Consider the following 11,015-nt stretch of genomic DNA (forward strand, 5'->3'; position numbering starts at 1 on the left):
GCACGGTTAGCACTTTTAGTTGTCCTTTATGGAGTGTGCATTAATACTTTGGTAGGGGGGCTGGTCTTCCTCACATTTTCGCTCGAAAACTTTTTGACCCCCCCTCTCGATGGACCGCTAAACTTTTTGACCCCCCTCTTTTGACAGAAAAAACGTTTTTGACCCCCCCCATTAATGTATAAGATAACAAACATTATACTTAATAATGTTGTTTCCAGTGGTGTGGTATCTGGGTCACGTTCCTGGTGGGACAATAGCGCATGAAATACAAGCAGAAGGAAATTTTCTATATACTTAATTTAGATTTGTCCCAAATCTACTGTTGACTCCATGAAGGACCAGCAGGAACTTGGCACATCATCACGAACGGTTGCCCTTGACTATTGTCGCCTGTCTACCTTCAAACCTATTATTAATGTCCGTACTGTTAATCAACAAGGGAAAATCCATCAGCTATTCATGGGCTGTGCTGATGCAGGTATTGACATTGCCGGAGTTCAAGAACATCGTCTCATTACACCAACCCCAACTGATCCAGTATGGCTGTTAATCAAACTACAATATAAGATCATGCAATAATCGAACTTTATATCAGTACAAAGAGTTATTGTTGCTATGGTTATTTAACTAAGCCTGGATACCTTATTGGCTGACTTTCTGATGAGATTCCTTTGATGGTATCAGTTCTTGATCCAAGATCCTGCAATGTCCAAGATCCTGTCTAGGCAAGGGAAACCGCCGGTCTACCACAGTCCAAGTCCTGTAGACTATGTTTTCACTATCCTAGCTGATATGTTAGAGTATATTCTGATATTTTTCTTTGCTCTTACAAAATAGTGATATTGAGTTTAACATGTTTAAACTGGTAGTGGTATTTAGATTTGTGATTCCCTTTTATATTTATATTTATGCAGAGGGTGTGCGTGGACTCTCGATTTACAAATGCCACACCCTACCCTCACCCCCATACACGTATATATAGACATACCCCAAAACAAACAGTCATATCATTGGGAAAATCTAATCTGGTACAAGAAACAGTTAACTCACCAAACACACCATTGATTCGTGGTAGCAGAATGTAGCAGAATGTAGAAGGTAAATAACAGATACCTTTTACAAAATTTACAATTGCCAAATCTTATTGTCTATATTACGTTTTCCCCTGATTTTCCCCTTTTAATCGTAGAATATGATCTGCCACAAAGTGTGCAATTATAAACGATAATTCAAGCACGGCAAAATTTCGCTGGTTCCCTGCGCTTAATATCTCGCCGCTTGGTTGAGTAGTCTGAGCACTAAAGTGGCTGAGTACCATTGCGATCTGTTCGAACTTCTTTTATGCCAGAATAGTATCAAAAGGTGACCAGATTCACTTTTGTCAATTCCTAGTGTTTGCTGAACCTGAAAGAGGAACTATTTCTGCAAAAATATTTTCTTAATAACAGTTATAACGTAATTTAAGTAAAGTCAATAACATGTATATGCAGGGTGTTGGTGGGGATGTATGGCTGAGGTAATATAGCATTAAATTAAGTAAAACATTGCCAAAAAATTGAAAGTGGTTTACCCCACGCACCATGGGGTGTTGGATTAGAGTTATGGTTATGGTTGGTTAGGGACTGTGCAATAATTACGAGCCCGGAGAGGGAGGGGGTAAAATTTTCAAATGGCTCGCCAAAAATTTCTCGCTCCCCCCCCCCTCCCGCCAAAAAAGGCAGTATTAATTTAGTTCAATTATAGTTCAAGTATGTCTAGATAAGTTTCCAAGATTCATAAAATTCATAAAATATATTTATGGTTATTACGAAAATCAATGGTAATAATCAGGCTGAATTTCGCGTCGAGTAAAGTCATTTTGACAATTATTAAGTAGTTTGGTGGGTTTGGGTTATAATACCACAAGGCCTTGGCAGGTACCGGCAATACATTTGTGAAAGAAAGAATAACAAGGAATCAAGTAGTCAATAATCAGTAATAATAAGGAATATGATGGATAAATCAAAGTATACAGTCAGCCACTCACTCTGTATCTGTGTTTTATTGACTATTCTAAAGCCTTTGACATTGTTGACTTTACTTATAGCGTAAGGTTCTGGTTATCTTTATCTCCTTATGGAGAGCGTCGTGTCTATATTGCTAGCGAGCTGACAGAACCTCTGTCTACGAGAGACGGTGCCCAATCTGCCTTGTTATGGTCACTAAAATGACCAAATCCAAAATCACCTGCTACCGAGTTCACTCAACAATATACACACAAACACACTGTTTATTAAATCAAACAACTTATGGTTATTAATCAGTGCAGTATCCAGTATGGCTGTCAATCAAATTACAATATAAGATCATGCAAGAATCAAACTTTATATTAGTACAAAGATTTTTTTGCTATGGTTATTTAACTAAGCCTGAAGATATTGATTGGCTGACTTTCTGATGAGATTCCTTTGATGGTATCAGTTCTTGATCCAAGATCCTGCAATGTCCAAGATCCTGTCTAGGCAAGGGAAACCGCTGGTCTACCACAGTCCAAGTCCTGTAGACTATGTTTTCATTATCCTAGCTGCTATGCTAGAGTATATTCCAAATGGACTTCTATTTTGACCGTAAGTTCCTCTATCGGAGATCACTTGAGCAAGCCCTCTGCTCCACTTGACAGTCAGATAACACACTATGTTAGTCCAGCAAATACCACTGTTCGTTGATGGAGAGATTTCAGTTTGTCACTTCTTTGAGTTGCAAGCGCTATTGTCTTTCACTACCGCCTTTGGCGTATTTTCTTCTCTCTAACACACAAGAAACGCGAACCGAAGTTTGAAGACTTCACACAATTATGGTATAATTGTAATAATATGATATAATTTTGTACCACCACTCACTAACATACGTTCCATAGAGTTCCCTGTTATAACTCTAAACTACTGCTAAAATAATTTACTCTCCATGAATTAAATCTAATTTGTTACCATTCTAGTATTATCTTCACTATTTATGGCATATTAAATCATTTCTTAATAGATCATTACCTGAACACAAACCAATCAGAACACCTGTGGTACATGATTATTGTAATAGCGCCAACCCTTTATTATGTATGATTCTTTACTAGCATTTTCCATTGAATAATGAATTGAATAACATAACATAACATAACATAACATAACATAACATAACATAACATAACATAACATAACATAACAGTTATATGTATAGGTGAGGTTTGGTGATTTGTGAAATAAATTTATGCCATAATCTTTTGCATTGTGTATTTAACTGGGGTTTGCCTCAGCAAGTGCAATTAAAGGCCCATTCAGGGGACGGTAATTCGCTCATCCGGACGATCGTAAAAAATTGTAAAAAAAGGCAAAATAAGGCATTTGTATGAATCTGTAATTTATATACTGACAGTATATGAATTAGCTACATGTATTTGAATGGGGATTCAACTTCGCGATACTGCTGGGTTTTTTTTTTTCGTTTTTGCCCAAGTTTTCATTCTAAGAATACCAAATGCGAATTTAAATGACTTTTATGCAATTTATAAACAATTTTATTTTTACCACATGAGTACTTTCACTTGAGGAACACTTGAGGTTTTGACTTTTAAAACCTACATTTTGGTCAAAAAATGTGCTTGGACAGGTAGTTGTCAACAGATTTACCACATTCGCCTTGCTATAACATTGAATTGCGTTATCTGTTGACCTAGTGACGAAAAGTGTTTTTAGGGGGAAGTGTTACCTTTCGTTTGATATTTAAAAAAATTCAGATTGGATGAAGGGAACACATGAGGTTTCGATAAAAACCAATCAAGGAGGCCCATTTTTCAGCTAGAAGCTCCACAGCTCTTACATTGCTATGCATTCAGCCGCGTAGTCTAATCAAAGACTGTGGTGGAGACATTCACTGCTTGTTGTTCTCTGTTTGGAAGCTCTTGGACGAAAATGTGTGCTCAGGTGTATCGAGGTGGAAACTGTGCGCATGATGGTTTATAAGAGAATCATTTTTGAATAGAAACCTTTCCATATGAATTTTGCCATTTTGGGCCCCACCCCTCCGCTTCTCTGTAACCTATGGGTCTTTCTATAGCTAGTTTAAAATCACTATGATGAAAGATTGTGTTACAAAATCGTTGTGACTTTTTTTTTTTTTTTGCTTGTCACTATTGAGTCCCATGTTGAGCCACTGCCCCTTAACATGAGCTTTCCCCCTGAAACAAATCCTAACTACGCCACTATGGTTATTGTAATGCTTTGTTCACAGTTTGTCATCCAAGGATTTTGCTTACTTTTGTAATGAGACACATTTGCTTTGAACATAAAGAAACAAATAAACAATATCCAGACTAATATTACAAACAAGAAACGGTTAACTTACCAGTTCACGTATAATTATATTCGAATCCTCATGTCACTACGTATTTTCAGAACAAGTGGTTGTGTTAACTTTACGATGATATTACCACACATAGTTGGCCCATGTACAAAACACAAAATGACAATGACCAAAATAGCTGATTATCATTTTAACGGTTGACAGATTTTCCCTGTGCAAATCGTCACGTTCTTTTTTACCCATTATGGTCCAAATATCGTGCTGGGCGGTTATTGAAGCAAATGTCACATTCGTTCATCCATTCATTCATTTACTAGCAACGCTCTGCATTGTCTTTTGTTCTATCGTTTCCGATCAGAGCGCTGACATATTGGAAAATGTTGCCAATCAATATTCATGAGAGTGTACATTCAACTTCCAGTTTTCGAAATTGGGTGACTTGTGTTTGGCAGGTGTGAAATACATCTGACTTGGCGTTTTAATTACGTAACGAATAAAGGCATTGACATCATCGAATGGCTGCCCAGTGCTGTTATGTGTTTAGTTATTATATAGGCCTAATAATTATTATTAAATGTATTCAAACAAAATATTTTTTCATTATAGATTTTTGAAAGTCTATTTTATTTTTCATTTGAGCATAATCTAGCAGTTGATGTTATTGTTGCAAACTGTGCGCACAGTAATAAAACAATAATTTGTTTAAAATATTTTGTTTTTCTGATGACTTGCAGTTAATGTAAGATTTCTATTTGTGTGGCTATAGTGTAAATGATGATGACGACGACGATGATGATGATGATGGTGATGATGATGGTGATAATGATGATGGTTTAGATGATGATGATGATGATGTTGTTTTTTTTGTTGTTGTTGTTGATGATGATGATGATGATGATGATGATGATGATGGATAATACAACTGATGTCAGATGATTATTAGAGTCGTGATGGTGACGATGATGGCAGTGATGAGGGATTTAATTTAGTATGAAATTCTCAACCCCCTCCGCACCCACCAGTCAATGTTGTTTTGATACTGAGACAGGAACGGACAATTGGTCTAGTATTGGCTCCAACATTGCTTTGGGGGGGGGGGGGGGGTTGCAAGCAATATGAAACATTAATGTTTGCCACTCATGTTACTTGTAATGTTTAAACAAAGAGCACGTTTCTATGGTATCACCCACAGCATGGAAATAGTAGACATGCTCACATTTTCGGCAAGCCCCACGTGTCAAGGCCAAATCGACTTTCACAATGTTTATTGAAGAGATAAGATATGCATAATCTTAGTTTGCGAGAAGATAAGAGGTCAAACGTTTCCATGTTAAAATAGAATTACATGCTAGGCATGTTTGTTCCTCTTGTCGTTTGTGTATTAATTTATCATCATCATCATCATCATCATCATCATCATCGTCATCATCATCGTCATCATCATCGTCATCATTATCGTCATCATCGTCGTCGTCGTCATCATCATCATCATATCATCATCATCATCACCATCATCATTACCTGACTACTAGCCACAACTGAAACCCATACCAAGGAAAATAAAATATCAATTTTGCTGCAAACCCTCAGAGAAAATTAATATACAAATATTTAAAATCGTGTTTTATTACAACGTATCTAATTTTTTTTATTTATTTATTTATTTATTACGGTATAAAATCCAGAAATACAGTCAGAAAACTGAGACATCTGGTTAACAATGCATACATCAAAAAACACAGAAATATAAAAAAAAAACCCATATTTTGACAAACAACAAATCAAGAATTTAAAAGATTCACAACTGCAGGAATTGTTGATTTTTGGTAGCGAGTTCTCTTGCATCTAGGCGGGTCAAGTTGTTGAGCATTCCTGAGGTTTTTACCGTGTCTTTTACTTTTGGGAGCAGGGAGCATCCTGTTGTGACGCTCTGATTTCAAAATGCTCTCGCCAAAACCTCTAAGGAGATGTTCCCGCCTTTCAACAAGAGAACAGAGCTCAAGCGTCTTCAGAGCCTCTGAATACGAGCTGTACTGGTTACCGAGTATTATACGACAGGCGCGCTTTTGGATAAGTTCCATCTGGTCAGCTTGGTGTTTAGTGATACTACTGTGCCACAGAGGACTGGCATATTCTAATAGTAATAGGAATTTACACACAACCATGACAACTGCTAAATTAAGCTGAAATGAAGAAAACATAGACTATAAAAAAGTCTAAAATGAAAATAAATGTTGTTTTCATCATTCCTTTCCGTTCATGCCAATGCCCATATCGGTACATAAAGAAGGCCCGTACGTTCGCTATCAAATCATATGTCAATGATAGTTGCGAATTCACATACATGCCTGCCATGCAAAACTAAATACGGCTTAATTGTTGAAAAATATGTACTGAAAATAGACGACCGTCTGCTCATTTGAAAGAAAAATCAGATTCGAGGAAGATTAGAAGGGGATAAGTACTTGGATTTGTCAGCTGTCATGTGTGCTTCATTTAAACGTTTACAGACCTTCTGGTTTTTGAGTAATTTGTGCAAATTGATTTATTTGAAGGTATCTTTTGACGTTTTCGCTACGGTTACCTACGAATACCATGGACAAAAACGACTGTTCTCATTGTCTCGTGATCTAGACAACACAGTGATGGATCCTGGTATAAAGCTAATTGTAATTGCCCTCAAACGAAGGGCCACAAGACGTAACAGTCCAAGATGGACTTCGCAAGTCTGTAATAACGGTTTTAAGCGATTTGTGTGCAATTAAGCAAATTAAAGTCACTTTAGTGCCTTTGTTTCTTACTTCAATCCTCAATCAACCGCTGTGAACCGACATTGTTAATACATGATAGGGTCTCTAGTATCAATAAACGCACATAAAGAAAATAATACATTCAAAGTGCTTTATAAAATCAAGATTTGATTGCGATATCCTCCAAAAGTCTAATTCTTACCTACAAATACTGAAATGTTACTTACGAATACAGCATAATACATGACATGTGTAATGAAGTGTCCCTACCAATGGAAATTAATTGTCAAAAACTTTAAGCGGTACCCCCGGACAATATTATTACACATAATCCGGCTTCATTCAACAATTATTTATTGTGTAAATTTGCTGTTTAACTACTTGTATATCAAAATGAAGTTTTCAAAATCTTGTAAAAACATCAAAATTTTTTTGATCTAAGGTAATAACATTTATTCATTTGGACGTACCATCTGAAACAGATCTAAAACCTACGATTTCATTCATTCATTCATTCATTCATTCATTCATTCATTCATTAACATAATAGCAAAATTTGAACCTCTAAACTCAATATAGATATTGTTAAATCGATCATGTTACCTACGAATACCCGGGTTTCTTCACCTATCATTTTATAAAGCGTTAGGTGTATGCTTATATTTCCCAATATTCCTGAAAACAGATATCCCACTCTTTCTTATACAATTTATTTTTTACTCATTTGATGAATAAAATACAGAAACTGACCTAAACTTCATTTTCAAAAATAATCTAGCATAAATTGAATAAGATCATATTGATCGCGTTATAAAAATGAAAACAAATAATTAAAAATGGGAATATTCCATTTGTTTTAGGTTGATTCGTATTGCAATAGTGAAAGCATCCTAGTGGTATTCGTAGGTAACATTGGGTTATGGTGTCACATTTACTATTACACGTCCTGGATTTATTTTTCAAGATTAGTAATGGCACTTTTGGTTCCTATAAGGCCAACATACCTTATTTTGGACTTCTATTTTTGGCCCGTGTACACTTTTGGTTGGATTCGACCGTACATACGTATAGCGATTACCATTATAGAGTAATATAGATATGTGAACATGGCAGCCTTAATACATTCTGGTGTGTAATCGATCAGCAAGAGCATTCAATTTATTTAAATGAAGCGCCGAAAGTCAGGTGGTGGTAAAGATGAATGCATCGACAACTAAAGCTTCCTTTATAGACCTCAGACTCACACAAGCACACATTTGGGATACGTGAGAACAATGGTACCACTTTACACATGACTGCCCTTACACATGACTGTATTGTGGTCGCCTGTTGTGTAGAACGTTAATATGATGCCGAATCAGTGACCAATTTAATGGCGGAACCCTTTGTTGGAAACAATGGTACCACTTTTATGAATAGCCTGTCGCAAACTCTAATCGGCATCAAACGAACAAAGCATTACATAATCTATTGCGGTATATTCACAAACACGCTGTATGATGCCACTATCCATGGCTATAATGCCTTAATAGCTATAATGAAAGACAAAGATAAAGACAATTTATCGCGTCTGACGTCACCTGTCAATCAAACTTGAGCACGGTTTGTTTACAAGTGTCGTGATGATGACTTGCTGAACGCGGATTTATAACCGGGCGCCTTATTGTTAGTTTTGCACCTTTCGACATGCAAACCATCTCAAAAGTTAGATCTTTATAGTGGGAAACTTTCTTTGGTGAAGGCACCATGTCCACAATGCCTAGAAAAGCTGCTTTTTGCCTTGTAAAAGTACGAACTTTTTCGCCATTTGCTGCTATTCCTTTTCTCCGATCAGCACCAGATAGATCGGTCTTCCATTTACGCGCTGATTAACCTGTGTAAACCAATCAAGGATCGTAATTGACAGTGACATCAGACGCGATAAATTGCTTTTATCTCTGTCTTTAATAATATCAATCATCCCCTACAATTCTGTACAATATATCGGTCTCTGTTACGCACCCTACTCGTGTCTGTGAGCGTGTTTATAGTAGGAGCAGATGTGCGGTACATTGCGGTATAGTTTCTATCCGGTCAGAAATTATCCGGATACTTGCCCACTATAAACACTAGCAGTATAATGTATGTACGGGACATCGATATCCTTCTCAACCGAAGGATATTGTCGCGAGATATTTGCACTATAAACACACCAGTATAAATTGTGTGCGGTATTACCGGAAGTAGGAGCTTCTTCATGATGCGTAGGATGCGCGCAGGACATTCGGAACGATTCTCACCCCCAAGAGTTATCAAACATGTTCACCGCCATGATCATATTGTTGAATGGGCTGTTTATAGCTCGCGCCAAAATATTTACACATTCCCCGTGTGACCCCGGGGTCATTGCAATTGTACGATAATGTTAGTTGGTATATAATTTGTGCGGTAACTGTGTCTCACTATAAACAGCAAGGGTATCGGTATTTACGTATACAAGGATTATCGTATACGGTACGGTATACTCAAAATGAGGTATATTCACTATAAACACGCTGTGTAACGGGCAGGGCCGACTTCTGTAAAATCCAGCCCCCTCATCCGAGATATCCACTATAATAATATAAATTGTGTTTTGAGGGCGATATTGCTAATTGATATACTAAAATAATGAGCGAAGTGTGTCTGTGTGTCTGTGTGGGTGTTTGTCTGTCTGCCCGGCTATGCGTTTCGCCGTGCTTCGACGCATCGATCCGATATTTCGGATATGGATAGGTATCGGGAAAAGCATGTCCTTCAGCCATTCCAGCCAAAGCGGGACAAAATTCTCTCTGGGGGCCATTTAATAAAAAAGTTTTCCTTTTCAATTCTAGACTTATCAAATGAGAAGATCATATCTAGTGAATCATCAGGTGGAAGTGCCATCGGATTGAAAAATAACTTTTCTTGCTAGACCAAATAAAGTGTTAAATGCGCATATGCATGTTACCCACGAATTTAAGCCTTTTTCACCTGTTGTACGCCATAAAATTTCACTTTCTTTAACATCTTTCAATATTTTACGTGTGACCCATATACACCAGAAATCAGTGAAGACTTTGAACATAAAATAGAATTTTATTACATATATCTACAAGGAAATTTTTTGGTTATTACAAATTTTAAGAAAGAACCAGGTGTACAGGTAAGATTGTGTCAATTCTTCGAGCTCTTTCCAAAGTGGCTATCATTTAACATTACTGCATTAGTTCGAAAGATTAGAATAAATGCTTTATAGAAATATAAAGTTAGCTTTTGTATCTCGTCGCAGGATGAGGACCTCGGATGGATTCGTGGGGTAACAGCGTCTGAAAATGAGCAAATTCCTATTATTTTTTTTTATAAAAATGAAAATTACTTTTCCGCATGTCAATAATTCAGGCTACAATGGCACTAATGAATTTTAATCAAAATACAAACTACATGGAATATTTAGAATTCATCATTATGGCATTTTGTGTATAAAAATTTTGAGAATAATGAAGTTGCCAAATTCAAATAGACATAGCAAACAGTTTTTTATTATTATTTTAAATAAAATCATTCCATATTTTCATGCAGCAATATTCTATTAAATCGTGTTTGATGGTTCCTATGAACTAAAACACTATCAAGACATTGTTAACTATAATTTAAGTAGGGATTCGTTGGTATCCAATTTTAAAATGTTCGTGGGTAACACATATTTGAAGGTATGTATTGGTAAGCGGCAAAATAGAAAATTTTACAGAAGGTTGGAAATCATCATGTGGTTATTCCTCCATTGTGTTTCAATGATTCCCGTTTCTCTAACCAATTGTATGCACTCAAATATGGTAATTTACGATAACCAATCAAAACCTTACGATACAGCTTCAGTATACCTTCAAGAGGACGCTATTAAACAGGACTGTTTTGGAACCTATTTCGCAT

At 36.5% G+C, this 11,015-nt stretch overlaps 1 protein-coding gene across 2 annotated transcripts in view; it reads right to left on the minus strand.

Annotated features, from left to right (window-relative positions):
• LOC140137488 (uncharacterized) overlaps positions 1-4,511 on the minus strand; it is a 39,900-nt gene extending 35,389 nt beyond the window's left edge. The window contains exon 1 of one of the 2 annotated variants that reach the window (XM_072159201.1): positions 4,378-4,511. The gene's annotated coding sequence lies outside the window, so the exon portion shown is untranslated. Of the gene's footprint in view, positions 1-1,050; positions 1,183-4,377 lie in introns of those variants that run through there. The other variant, XM_072159202.1, reaches the window with a different exon arrangement.
• Between the last annotated feature and the right edge of the window lie 6,504 nt (positions 4,512-11,015).

Source organism: Amphiura filiformis, chromosome 17, assembly GCF_039555335.1.
Source record: "Amphiura filiformis chromosome 17, Afil_fr2py, whole genome shotgun sequence".
NCBI lineage: Eukaryota > Metazoa > Echinodermata > Ophiuroidea > Amphilepidida > Amphiuridae > Amphiura > Amphiura filiformis.